This window comes from Pelodiscus sinensis, chromosome 5 (genome assembly GCF_052426305.1).
Source record: "Pelodiscus sinensis isolate ZL-2025 chromosome 5, ASM5242630v1, whole genome shotgun sequence".
In the NCBI taxonomy this organism is placed as follows: domain Eukaryota; kingdom Metazoa; phylum Chordata; order Testudines; family Trionychidae; genus Pelodiscus; species Pelodiscus sinensis.
The window spans coordinates 69,110,176-69,123,455 of NC_143056.1; positions in this window are offsets into that span (position 1 = coordinate 69,110,176).

A 13,280-nucleotide genomic window follows, 5' to 3' on the forward strand; every position below is an offset into this window, starting at 1 on the left:
GAGGCAGCTGGGGAGGAGTAACTGGTGGGGAGGGGGCAGCCAGCAACCAGGAGCCATTGCTGGGGGGGAGGAGGAGGAACCAGCTTTTAAGCCAGCTTCCCCCAGCTCCTGCTTCTCCGCCCTTGCTGCCTCTCTCTGATAGAGGCAGTAAGGTGGGGGTGGGGAGCGACTAGTCGAGCTTATGCTCATTGGATAGTCAACTAGTCACTTACATCCCTATTTGAATGGAGGAAAATATACGGCACCGCTTCAAGGTCATGTTACAGTCTAAGTCACTAGCAGGAATTTCAAATGTTTCAGAGTTTGACAGGTGTTTGTATTGGCAGCTAGTAATCTACAGTCTTGTTATGCTATTAAGGAAATAAGCAAACAAGGAATTATGTAGAGCAAAGGACCGCCAAGTGTGACATAGTGCCCTTCCCGCCCCCCCCAAGCCAGATGTGATCTGTAAACTCTGAAATATGCCCTATAACTACTACTCAATTTTGTATATCAATATATAGACTGGCTCACAGAGTAATAGGGAAAGCTGGAGTTACACTAGGCATGAACTGGATGGAATAGAGCGCTGTGTATCATCCATTTCTTCCAGTGGTTTGGGGAATGATGTGGCAGCTGCTCTTGCTTTCCTTTGGCCATTGTTAGTGAATTCCACCGAAAAGCAATTTCTGTTTATGAAAGAAAACAACTCAGCGCAAGTGTAACCCACACACCTGCTGCGTATGGTTCACTGTCCCCTGTAGTGGGACTTATACCACTTACAGAGAGAAAGAGTTTGCTCTACTGCCTTAGCTGAAAGCCAGCTGGCTTTATAACTGGAGCTGAAGTGATTCATGCACTAAGCTTCAGAGATCCTAGGTTTGGTTCCACCCCTCAGCATCACACAAGTATTAGGGGTAGATCTTTAAATATGTGCCTTTTGTCAGTTGGGAGACTCTAAATGGCTCCTAGTTCTCTGCCAGGGAGACCTGTGGGCTTCTGAATTCCCTAACCTAAGGGTATGCTTATGATCACGGCTCGCTGAGCAGCGGCGAGCCCTGCTCGCCAGCCGTGTGGTTCTGTGCTCTGCGGATGCTCAGATCGTTCTGCGCCAGCTCTTCCGGGGTGTAATCTACTAGCCACGGGTGAGTAGATTACATTATTGTTTGAGCCCTGCTTATGATGCAATTAAAAACCTGTGGCTGGTCTATGCCAGCTGTCTCAGGCTTGGGCTGAATCCCTGGGCTCTGGAGCATGGTGCGGTGGGAGGTTCCCTGAGCTTGGACTGCAGCTTGAGTCTGAACTTTAACACTTCAGTTCAACAGCCCCATAGCCTGACCCCTGTGAGGCTGATTCAGCTGGTATGGTCCAGCAATGGGTGTCTGTGACTCTTCATGTAGTAGTCAAGAATGCTGACAGAGTAACCGACCATCCTGGAGAATGGAATTGCTAGTCTATCCTCAAAACAATTGCAACCTGGATAGTGAGTGCAAATGTGGGCCAAGCCTAAGCTACGAAGGAACTCTCTAATGGGAGTGGGGCCACAAGAAGAAACTCAGTCTTTATTCCCAGTCAGCCCATGGCCTCTCTGCTCAAACGGACTTAAAAAGATCTGAAGTGGTGTCATTTGTGTCGGGTGCATTGTGACATTAATACTGTCCCAGAGACCTGGGTGGAAACCAGCAACTTACTTTGTGGCCATTTACAAATTGAAGTGATGTGGACTACTGTTAAATTGAGACTGAACAGCGATTAGGAGCAGTGAAAAAGCAGGCGTGTGTGATGGTCTCCTGGGTATCCATCCCCTTGCCCCAGGATTTCAAGTGAGGTGAGCTTCAACAGGCTCATATGCAGGAATTTCTGGGGGAGGAGGTGTGTGCTGTGGGAGGGGCTGGTGGCTCCAATCTCGTTCCCCTGGGGTACAGAGCCCCCAGAAGTGTCCGAGGCCGGAGGTCAAATCAGTGAAGCAGGAGAGAAACCTAGAAGGAAAAACTTTGATGCATGCATGCAGGCTGTCCCTTCCAAGAGTGAAAGCAGTCCTGAGATACAGGTTTAGGGATCCTTTATACAGAATTCTGAGACAGTTCAGTTGTTTGTTTTCTTTAACATATCAAAGTCTCAGCAGAAGTACTCTGAGATGTTTCTGTTCGCACCAGGAGTGCTAGAAGTAAGTTTTACAGTACAAAGCCACATCAGAACTTGAGTGGAGAAGTCTACAAGGCAAACTGTGACAAAGATAAGGGTTTACATGACAAATTGTGACAGACTAGGAGTATCCATGAGCTTGAGATAGGAGGCATTGTAAGGGTCTTGATTAGAGTTAATTTGATTTCTCTCTGTTACAGGGAGAGAGGCCTGAAAAACTTTTAACCCTTACAGCAGTTTTCTTTTAGAGAGTTTTGATTTCCTGCACAGTCCCCCCTTAGACACAATTGGAGTTATCTGATTTTTCTCCCACAGTATCCATCCCCTTGCCCCAGGATTTCAAGTGAGGCGAGCTTCAACAGGCTCATATGCAGGAATTTCTGGGGGAAGAGGTGTGCGCTGTGGGAGGGGCTTGTGGCTCCCCGAACCTAGCCCTGCCCCATGCCCCACTTCATCCCCCTGGAGTGACGTATCCCCTCAGCTCTCCCGCGGCTGACTGGAGCCGGGGGGAGGGAGGCTGGCAGTGTTACCCCTGACTTTCCCAGATCGGTGGGAATCATCCCCGTGGTGGCCAATGAAGGACTGTGAGGGGGTGTGTGCATTTGCACTCTTTGCACCTCGTATGTATGGGCCTGTTCGAGAGGGTGAGTATGTAGGAAAGGGCCATGCAGAGTGAAGTATGGAAGGAGCGTCAATTCTCATCTGATGTGAGTGAGGAGACACAACTGAGGCATCGAAGGAGCTGATTTGGAGAGAGAGAAGGTGCGTAATTGCACATAACTTTTTGTATGCTGTGTACAAGGGACTCAGGCAAAAATTACAGTGAGTGCTGTGTGCATTGATCTGTAGAGCACAACAGTGTTAAAAGGAGTGAAGGAAGAATACTTTCTTACCAGTATAATAATTTTTAAAAAACACAAGCAAGGAAGAAGAATTGAATGGATTAGGGGTACTCTGTGGGGGCACAGCTAGGAGCAATAGCAAGAAACAAGGCAAAAGAAAATCAAAGGCTGACTATCAAGACCAACATCTCAATCAGATAATCACTTCACCTAGTGGCTGCAGTCATTTGTGACTTCTAGGGGTACACTGCACTGTGAGAATCTTGCTTGTGCGTACCTCTCTGCCAGCTCTCTAATGCTCCCAGCATGTCAGCTCCTCAAGCACGCTCCTCTGGGCTGGGCCAGCTCTTACTTTGCCTTGCAGTAAATAGGCTTAACAGTAGGTGCTCCCAGGTCTCAGAAGTCTCTTTTGAAGCATTCCCTTGTGATATACAGCCCCTGATGCTGGCTTCACAGATGTACTAGATTTCCTGTGTCCCAAGGAACAGTGTACAAACTAGCTTGAAAGATTCAAGTGAAAGCTAGCACTTAGCTTAACACCACAGCACCGAGTTGTAGTAATAGTAAAACAAGTGTATTATCACATTCTAGAGATTCAGGAGCTGGTAAGGATAATGGAAAGAAGTGATTGCATGTAAAACAAAATCTAACCCTCATTCCAGAGAGTAAACATAACTAACAGGTTAACTTCCCGTATAAAGAAGTTTCTTTCCTCCAAAGTCCTGTTCAGCACTTTCAACCAAAGTTGAGATCCCTTTTTCATGAAAGTAAATGCATTGCCAATTTACTTTGTAGGTGAAGAATGAGATGTCTTCTTTGTCTCTTATGTATATCTCCCCTAAGTTCATTGTACTCCAAGTCAGGATAATCACTCATAGCTTATTTTTCTTGAGTGCTTTTTCTAATGTCTGTAATGGGCACCCATGGTATTAGCCTACAGTGCTTAGTTTACATACAGACATAGACACACTTTTTTTACCTCCTGTCTGGAAGAGGAACCTGTTTTTCATCTCTATCTTGATTCAGACTTTAAAATGTTATTTTTAATCAATATGAATAATTGTGCAGCCCACAAAAGCTCATGATACCATCTACATGTTTTTTACTATGTAAAGTGCTACCAGACTATTTGTTGTTTATCCTGTACAGACTAACTCAGCTACTCCCTGAACCCTCCTTACATAATGACAAAATTCAGAGGGGGGCAGCTGTATTGGTCTGTTTTAGAAAAAAATAGATTCTTGAGGCACCTTAAAAACTAACACATTTATTTGGTAGTGGGTTCCAGCCCACAAAAGCTTATGTCCAAATACATTTGTGAGACTTTAAGATGCTACAGGACTCTTTGTTGTTGTTCCTTACATAGTATTAGAGTATACATTTAATGGCCAATGTGATTCTGCCTTTTATTCAAGACCTTCTATAACGCTCTTTGGTGAAACAGCATGTGTAGTATTGGGACATTCCAGTAACCCCTCTTGCTGTTATGGATCTGTTGGGTCACATCATTTAAAATGACTGGAGAAAGCCCTGGGGCGTGTTACAGGACCAATTTACCTCTGTCTCCCCCTTCGCAGAGTTACAGCCAGCTGCCTTTAGTAAGTCTTTGTTTTAACTTCCCTCCATCCACGTAAGCATGAATGTCAGTGGAGCGGATAGCAAAGGTGACAGAACATTCCTCAACTACCTGCATGGGAACAAGGAACAAGGCCATGGGACAGAGAATTGGATGGACAAGTCACCAGAGTAATAAAGTATATGTTTATTGATCCTCCCCAAATAAAAAACAAGGTAGACAGATCAACTTTGAAATCCCCAGACAAACTTGGCTTCAAAAGCCAGTTAAGGTTGGTCAGCGTCATCATTGTATAACTTAATTGAATCTAAGCACCTTAAATCTTTCTTTCCTTGCTTTTAGGGTCTCAGAACTCCTATGCCAGGTCTACACTAGGAGCATACTGCCAGTATAGCCAGATTGATATAATATACCTGCAAAACGCTCTTAAGCTAGGTCTACACTGCAGGGTTTTTTTTTGTTTATTAGAAAAAGATATGTAAATTGTGATTTGCTTTTTTTGGAAGAGGATTTTCTGACATTTGGCCCACTTATATGGGGCTAAATGTTGGGGAAAAATCTTTTCTTTTGGAACATCCCTTATTCCTCCTAAAATGAGGAATACAGGGATGCCAAAAGAACATGTCTGCTTTTTCAGAAACTGTTCCGAAAAAGCGGAAGCATTCTTTGGACGTGACAGCTTTTCTGGGATAACTCCAGTATCCTGGAAAAGCTCCACAGTGTAGACATATCCTTAGGCTATGTCTACACTGATGTTATTTTGAAATAACAAAATGCACATCTACACAACAAGCCATTATTTTGAAATAACGTGGAGATGGAGGACTTCTTACTACGACTCCTGAAACCTTAATTTCACAAGGAGTAAAGGAAGTTGGAGGAAGAGTGCTCTTCCTTTGACTTCCTGCTGTGTAGACAGCGCCAAAAGCCAAATTAAGCTATTTCAACTTCAGCTGTGTAATTGACAGGGCTTGACAAATATACTCGCCCATGGTGAGTAGATTTTACCAGCTGGTGAGTGCAGGGGCGGACTGGCCCGGTGGGCTGTTGTGAGGGGCTGGCCAAAGCGCACACTACAGGTGGCGTGGCCCCATCTGATCCGCCAGCCAGTGGAGGAGCAGAGCGCCGCCAGGAAGGGGGAAGTGTGGCGATTCTCAGCACTGGGCTGTCTGTGTGCAGCTCCAGCGTGAGGAGGCGGGGCGCGAGCCAGAGGGTGGGACGCCGGTGTGACGTGGTATCCTGACGTCACGGCCAGCGACCGCCGGATTCAAAAAGGCTCTGGCAACTCCGCAAAGTGGAAGGCAGAAGCCAGGGAGGGAAGGGGCTGTGGCTGTGCTGTGCTGAGGGGAGGGAAGGGAAGGGGGAAAATATGGGGAAGGGGCTTGTGCTGAGGGGATGGGAGGTTAGGGGAGGAAGTTAGAAGAAGAAGGGACGGGTGCAGGAGAGACAAATGCCAGGGGGGCCAAGTGCAGACAATGAGGAAAAGGGCAGGAGGGGAGGTGTCAGTGTGGGGGGGGGCAGGGTGATGCTGGGAGAGGAGAGGGTAAGGGCATTGGGGGCTGGAGGGGGCGGTGCTGGGAGAAGGCTTGAAAGAAGGGGTGGGCATGAGCAAGGCATGTGTGAGGGCACAGGGACATGAGAGGAACGGGGGCAGAGGGTGGTGAGGGGGTGGGTATCTGGGGGAAAAAGGGGGCAGGGGCAGTGAGGGGAGGGAGAGGCACCAGGAGGGTGCAGGTGCCAGGGGATTCTGGGGGTGAAGCAGAAGGGCAGACACCTGCAGGGGAGGGACCAGCACCAGAGGAGAGAGGCAAGGCAGGTGTGTAGAGGGAGGTGTTAGGAGAGGGGATGAGGAGGGGTCGCTCACATGATCAGTGTGGGGCTACTGGAGGAGTGGGCACAGGGGGGCAGAGAAGAGCTGGTGGAGGGGGGCAGGTCTCAGGAAGGCTGAGGGCAGTGAGAAGGGCAGGAGTCAGGACAGCAGAGGAGGGTGAGGGGTTGGGGGGCAGCAGGCACCAGGGGAGCTGATGGAACAAGGGGAGGAGACATGGCAGCAGAGGGAAAAGGTAGAGGTTTATAAGATATTTATTAATAAACTTATTAGTAATTACTGTTCTTATTCTTATTGGGAATTTATGCCATTAAAAAACATTCTGGGGAGGGGGGGGCGAGTCCCTTTTTTGTCTGGCGAGTAGGGTTTTCCATAATTTGTCGAGCCCTGGTAATTGACATAGCTGAAGTTGCATATCTTAATTTGACTTTTGCCCTGCTGTGTAGATGTGCTCTCGGTGTGGATGCAGCTTATACTGACAAAATTTGTACTTATACCAATATAGAAACACACAGCACTTTACATGAAACAGGTAATGCAGGCAAATACAAGTCATACATATAATTGTATTATAAACTGCATTACACTTCTTCCAGTAAACTACTTGTGACAACTCAAAGCCCCTGCTTTGCATGGGTGTCATTTATACAGCTATGTATGGAAAAAGCCAAAAATGGCTGACAAGTTAAAAACTGGACAGTAGCGGATTGCAGAATTCAGTGGTGATGACTGTAGCTGGTGATACTCTAAACAAACAGAGCTGTCAGCCATGCTTGTAGCTGTTTCCTTCGCTTCACTTCATGCCAAGTGTCACAGTGAGACACAGCCAGGAGCCTGGAATGTTCTTGTTGTAGTCTCTCAAGATGGAGCAATCGATAAATAGGAAATTTCTGTGTTTAACAGCATCCTGAGTCTAAGACTATATTTAGACAGCAAAAACATGCATATAAGAAGCCCCATAGTTGGTGATTCCAAGCTGAAGTTGTTGTACTATGATAAAATATAAATTTCTTGAGAATGTGGGCAGTATACAATTTGATGTTCTGAATTTCTTTCTTTCCTAGCTTTTAAGAGCTTGTGTTTTATAAATGATACTATCACATTGTCATTTAGCCATTTTGTGTGTGTGTGTGTGTGTGTTTCTTTGTTTTTTTTTAGGTAAGGTCTACGTTGTGGAAAGCAATATAGAAGTGAAAAAGCCTCTTTGGCTTTCTAGCCAATCCTCCATTAATTGCAGCATTATTCTCTAAGGGGAAGGTTAATAGAAAGTATATCTGGTGTAGAATCCTGAATTACCTGCTCCAGAGGTAGTTTTGATAGAAAGTCACATAGCAGCAGCCCTCATGATCTGATATTGTGGTCTGAGGGGATATCTGCACTTGAAAGTGGGGGTGTAATTTCCAGCAAAGAGACAGAACCACCCTAGCTCTCATCTAGCTAGGTGGACTAAAAATAGTACAGTCATGATGGTGTGAGTGACTGGCTGCCCTAAGTACGTGCCTGCAATGAGGGAGGGTGAATCTTCCAGATGTCAATTGCACTGCTAAACATTCTTTTCCCAGCCTAATGTGTGTGTTTGACCTACATTTTCCACCATGTTACAAAAGCCGTTGTCTTTGAAAAGTTGCTGCTGTTTTTGTTACTTGTCAGAAGATCATGATTTTCCTTCATTCGGCACTGTTCCCCCAGTAGGCTTAAGGCAGATCAAATGAAATGTGGTGGATCCCAGTCCACACTCTGAATAGGCTGCTGAACTTGGTGACTCTAGCTTCTTCCTTTTTGGAATGTACAAGAAGGTTGCGTGCGCTGGAGCAAGCAAGGCTGCATTTAGCCTCGTAATCAGTCCTTAAATGACCCCTTAAAAGGAATGGTTCAGTGCAGCTGCACTCTTTTTACACTAAAAAGTTTTGCCAATGTAGCTGTATCAGGTAGAGATGTGGAAAAAACATCACCCAAGCCAACATAACTAGGCTGGCAAAACTACTAAAAACAGCCTTTTGGCAGTGTAGTTTGTGTAGTTCAGGGAGGTGGTTTAACTCTACTGCCAGAAGATCTCTTTTTGCCAGCGTATGGTGCAATTCCGCTAGCAGAGCTGTGTTGTAAGAGCATTTGTAGTGTAGATGAGCCCTTAGTCCATGTAGGACCAGGCCTGAATACTCGATTGTTATAAAAAAGACAAGATCCATTTTTGGGAGGGTTGGGTGGCTGCCAAATTTAGAGGAGTCATGGCCACATGTTTGATGCCAGCTGACTAGTACTCTGGTGGTGGGACTAGTCCCAATTTAGGGGCTTTAGGCAAAGCTGATGGATCCAAGCAGCATGCAAGAAGTGGGGTTTTAGAAAGGCTGCTGCTTGCTTCTTCCATCTTCAGCCTGTGGTAAGGGTTGCCTGTGTTGGACGCTTGCCAGTCCTTATCTGTGAGGGGATGACAGTCAAATAGTGAGAACCCTGGGATTCGATGGGCTTATAACTAAGGAATATGAGATATACCAGAAACAAAGTGGCAGCTGCTGCTAACTACCTCTAGGTCTCCTAAGAGTAGTCTCCTGAGAGCTATTGACCTGGGAGAAATTGGGAAGGAGTATAAATAGTTTTTATCTGCATCACCTGGGACTGTTAGCACCGTGGCTCCTACACCTAGCAGCATAACCGCCTTTTGCTGCTTTGCCCCGAATTTGACTTACTGTGCCCTACTTTCTGTAGCGGGGAGAAAGCCTATGTGTCTGATCCACTTTTCCATCCTAATAATTTAAGTAGCAATGACGTCCAGGGCATGAAGGAGAGGGGCTATGACGAGCATTTTGAAAACTTATCCTCCACTTCCTTTTGCCGTGTAGTGAACCAGTGCAGAGGGATAACTCAATCCAATCAAAAGGGCAGGCAAGGTGTAAGATAACAAAGTTGGGCTTGAATTGGGCAAGTTAACAATTCTTTTATGTAATAGAGATATTAGAGTATTCAGAGGTTGTGAGTATTTGAGATGACAAGAAGGAACTCAAGATCATGTTAAAGAAATTCCTATTGCAATGGATGAAATACTTGTTAAACATGGGGTTAGGCACGATCAATCAATGGCTTATCAGCAATGCAACATTATTTTACACATTATATGTCAAACAATTGGAGGGGAGTATTTTCCCCTCTCCCTTAAAAAGGAGAAAAGAGTGGAAATAAAAAGGATTATATTTTCAGGACACGGTGTCCATTTTTCCAAATGTAATAACTGCAACATAAAATAGAGACTAGAATTGGAAACTCTCTGAAAAAGGAATGTAATTTAGTTGATATTCCATGACCATGATGCTTGGTATCTTTTGCTATGCAAATTTACACTCAAGCTCTGATATCTTTGATTTTTGATGAAAGACATCTTTAGATGCTGAGGTAGGAACCTGTGGTCTAACCAAGATATGGGGAAATGAAATTTGGGATAGGGAAACAAAAGTCTCTAGTGTGATTAGAGTAGCCTTGAGACTGCTTTGTTTATGCCATGAAGCTTCACTGACATCAAGGACATAAAGGATGCGTACAACAGCATCTCGGTCATGCCCCTTTTACTAGCTACGTTCCCTGTGTTAGAGGCTACTAAGGTGGTCCCTGGCTTGTGCTGGGAATCATGCTGCTCAATTTTAAGGGTATATTGCGTCTTTGCTCTACAAACCTACACCAAATGGTATGGCTAAGAATTTGGCTCTTCATGTTCTACAAGAAAAGAAGGGAGGATCTTCTTATGGGTTCAAACTTATTATGATATTCAAATCTGCCACAGCTGAATGGTTGTGACCTTTTTCTTCTCTGTGTTTGTATTTTCTGTAGATGCTATATCAATGTTGTTGATTTAATTAACCATGATAGATGAGAATTCCTTGTTTAAATTATTTTAAGGAATATGATCAAATTGTACAATTTTTTCCACTAGCTTTGATTAAATAAGAACAGAGTTGAATCTGTTAATAGTAAAATTATGTCTTATGATGGTCCATGACCTCTTTTGTTTAGTCCTTCTAATGCATAAACATTTTAAAAACCATTAATGGGAGACATGAGAGCACCATGCAGTTGAATTAGATCAAAAACTCAATTTTGAAGTTCTACCCTCAAACTAGAAAATAAAAATCACAGGCTGCTTTGCCAACTGCTTTTCTGCTCATGTGGAAACACTACAGCTAGGTGAATCCATGCCCCGTTTATTTTAAGATGCAGTGTTTCTATTGTTACATGCAATTCAAAAGGGGTGTACAAGAGAAGGTACCAGGCTATTCAAAAAGAATATGGAAATTTTCCAGACGCAGAGGCCTTCTCTGCTACCATGGTGATAGGTACAGTATGAAAACCTAGATTTGTGAATTGTTGGGTTTAAAAAGGCAACGGTTGTAAATTCTTCAGTTGGATAGATGGTGCCTTTCCCATACATAGGGCTGAGCAGCGTTCTCTCATGGGGTGGAATTTTTAGTTGTTGAAACTGTTTTTTCCTGACAAAAGTTGCATTGCAATGTGTATGTGCTTGCTGTTGTGTCACGAAAAAGCAGTTTTGGTGACAAAAATTGGTAATGTAGATATATCTCTGACTGACAGCTATGCAGACCAAGCGTATGGCCTTTTTCACCCTTGACTGAAATAGTTATGTCACCTAACTTTTATGTGTAGACCAAGCCTAAGACACCATGGTGACAGACTTATTAGAATCAGCTAGTTAGAGGTACCAGGGTGAAAATCCACTGGTCACCAGGGTATCTTGTTTTTAGGGGATGGAGGATTCCTCTCTGTCCCCCTCTCCCTGACATGTAAATGTTTTTAAAAATAAAATGTCTACCCCTCTGAAAGGCTTGTATTGGGTTGATCCACTTCTAGGCAGACAAAGACTAGCTGTGGCATTTGTCTCAGTAGGAACTGATGGAGAGGACAACTGCAAAGTAGATATTTGGGTTAAAACTGCACTCAAGTTCAGGTGTATTTGGATCCAAGGTTTTGGTAAAATCCGTCGCTAAACCGAATAAAAACGTTATACAACAAAATCATGCTTCCAAACTCTAGCCTGAAATTTTTTTTGGCCAAAACCATTTGGTAAATTTCTGTCAACTTGTAAATAGTTTGTTGACCTCCAACTGCATTTTGGGAAAATTAATTATTTGTCCAAAAATATTCTCCCAGCACTAGCTGTAACTAAGTTGGAGGGTCCTTGTGTCAGGCAGGACATGGGAAAACTCTGCTTCTGGTAAAAAGCCGATCAAGTATCCCTATGGAAGCTGCTCTAAGAGAACTTATGCCCAAAAGGACAGTGATCTCTCGTCATGTCCTCTAGAGCCTGTCTTATCACAGTAGCAAGTATTATGTATTGAATCTGGGAAACATCTTCAGGCAAGTTCTACAGTACAAAATTACCAGTAGATATTTTCAGGTCTCCTCATTAACAATGCAGGCTTTAAGATCACCCACGGGGGGACCAAGACCTTATGTTGTCCACTGGAGCTAAATTATTAAATGCATCAGACACTATAAGCTTCTCCATTTCATTTTCCCAATGAGCAAAACAAACGCTAGGCTTCCAAATGGGGTCTAGGATCAAATCACTAGAGTTGCCAGAAGGTTTCAACAAAAATACCAGGCACACTTGATATTACATCACAATCTACATTACATCTTATTTAGAAAATACCAAACATTTATCTTTTCTCAATTTTTCCTGAACAGAAAGCTCAAGTACTGGACTGTCCGGTTCAAAACCGGACACCTGGCAACCCTACAAATCACAGTACAGCTATTAGAGACACCTCACTACAGGGAGTCTTGCAGGAAAAACAGCCAGCCTTTAGAGTGATGCTTGGTTACAGCCCATTGCTATTATAAATACAAAGCTGTATTGTATTCAGAAAGTTAAGGGAGAAACTTCTTACAACAGGTTTGGGTATCTTTTAACAGCAGTGCTCCCATTGGAGGTATTGTTTAGCCATTTCAACCACTCATTTCAAGGCTATAGATTTAACAGAAGGGAAAATTAAGTTATTAATTGGAAACCCTGCTAAGAGACTTGTGTATTTTTAGCATGCCTGCAGTTTTGAGTGGTATAGGTATGTCAGCCCAAATTGTTACTTGTCCCATTCTTGCTGTGCTTCAATTTTTGTTGACTTTCAGGTTAACTGAGTGCTCAATAATGAAACTAAATGGAACAACTGAGCTGTGGAAGTTCATTTTGCAGGTGGTGATTAGCCATACTGAAGGTGGTTTTCTGCTGATCGGTGGAGTCAATTTCTGAATCCTGAACATTACTTTTGTTTAGTAAGTAGACAAAGTCAAAATTGCCAAATTGCTCACCTAAAGCAAGTCTGATGGTGAAGGGTGGAGACGTTCATTTTCAGGGAGAGGGAATTATTCTCTTTCTCTCTCTCTCATTTTGAAAGAAATTGTACTTTAAAAGGGAGATACTGTGGGGTATGTTGCTATGACATTCAACAGAAAATAGGATTTGCTGTGCTGGATGAGACCAGTGGTTCAACAATGGGTGGTGCCAGATGCTTTGGACAAAGGTTCTGCTGTAGGCAGTTGTCGGATAATCTCAAGGGATGTTTCCTCCTAGCCACCAATAGGCTTTATACGCTGAAGCATGAAGGTCCCTTCGCAGATCCTCAAAGTCTTCCAAAAATCCGTAACTTTGTCATGTATGTACTTGATTGGAAATCATGTCTCTTGGAATGAAGAATCTGCTCCTGGTTGAGCATGCTGATCTCCTCCCTAGGAATCTGTTCCTGCTTCTTTCCCTGAACACCTCCACTTACTAGGGCCATGTCTACACTCGTGGCTTCTTGCACAAGAACGGCTGTTCTTGCGCAAGAATCCACAGAGCGTCTACACTGCCCACCTGCTCTTGCGCAAGTAAATGCATAGTACGGTGTGGTAAGAGACGGCTCCTTGC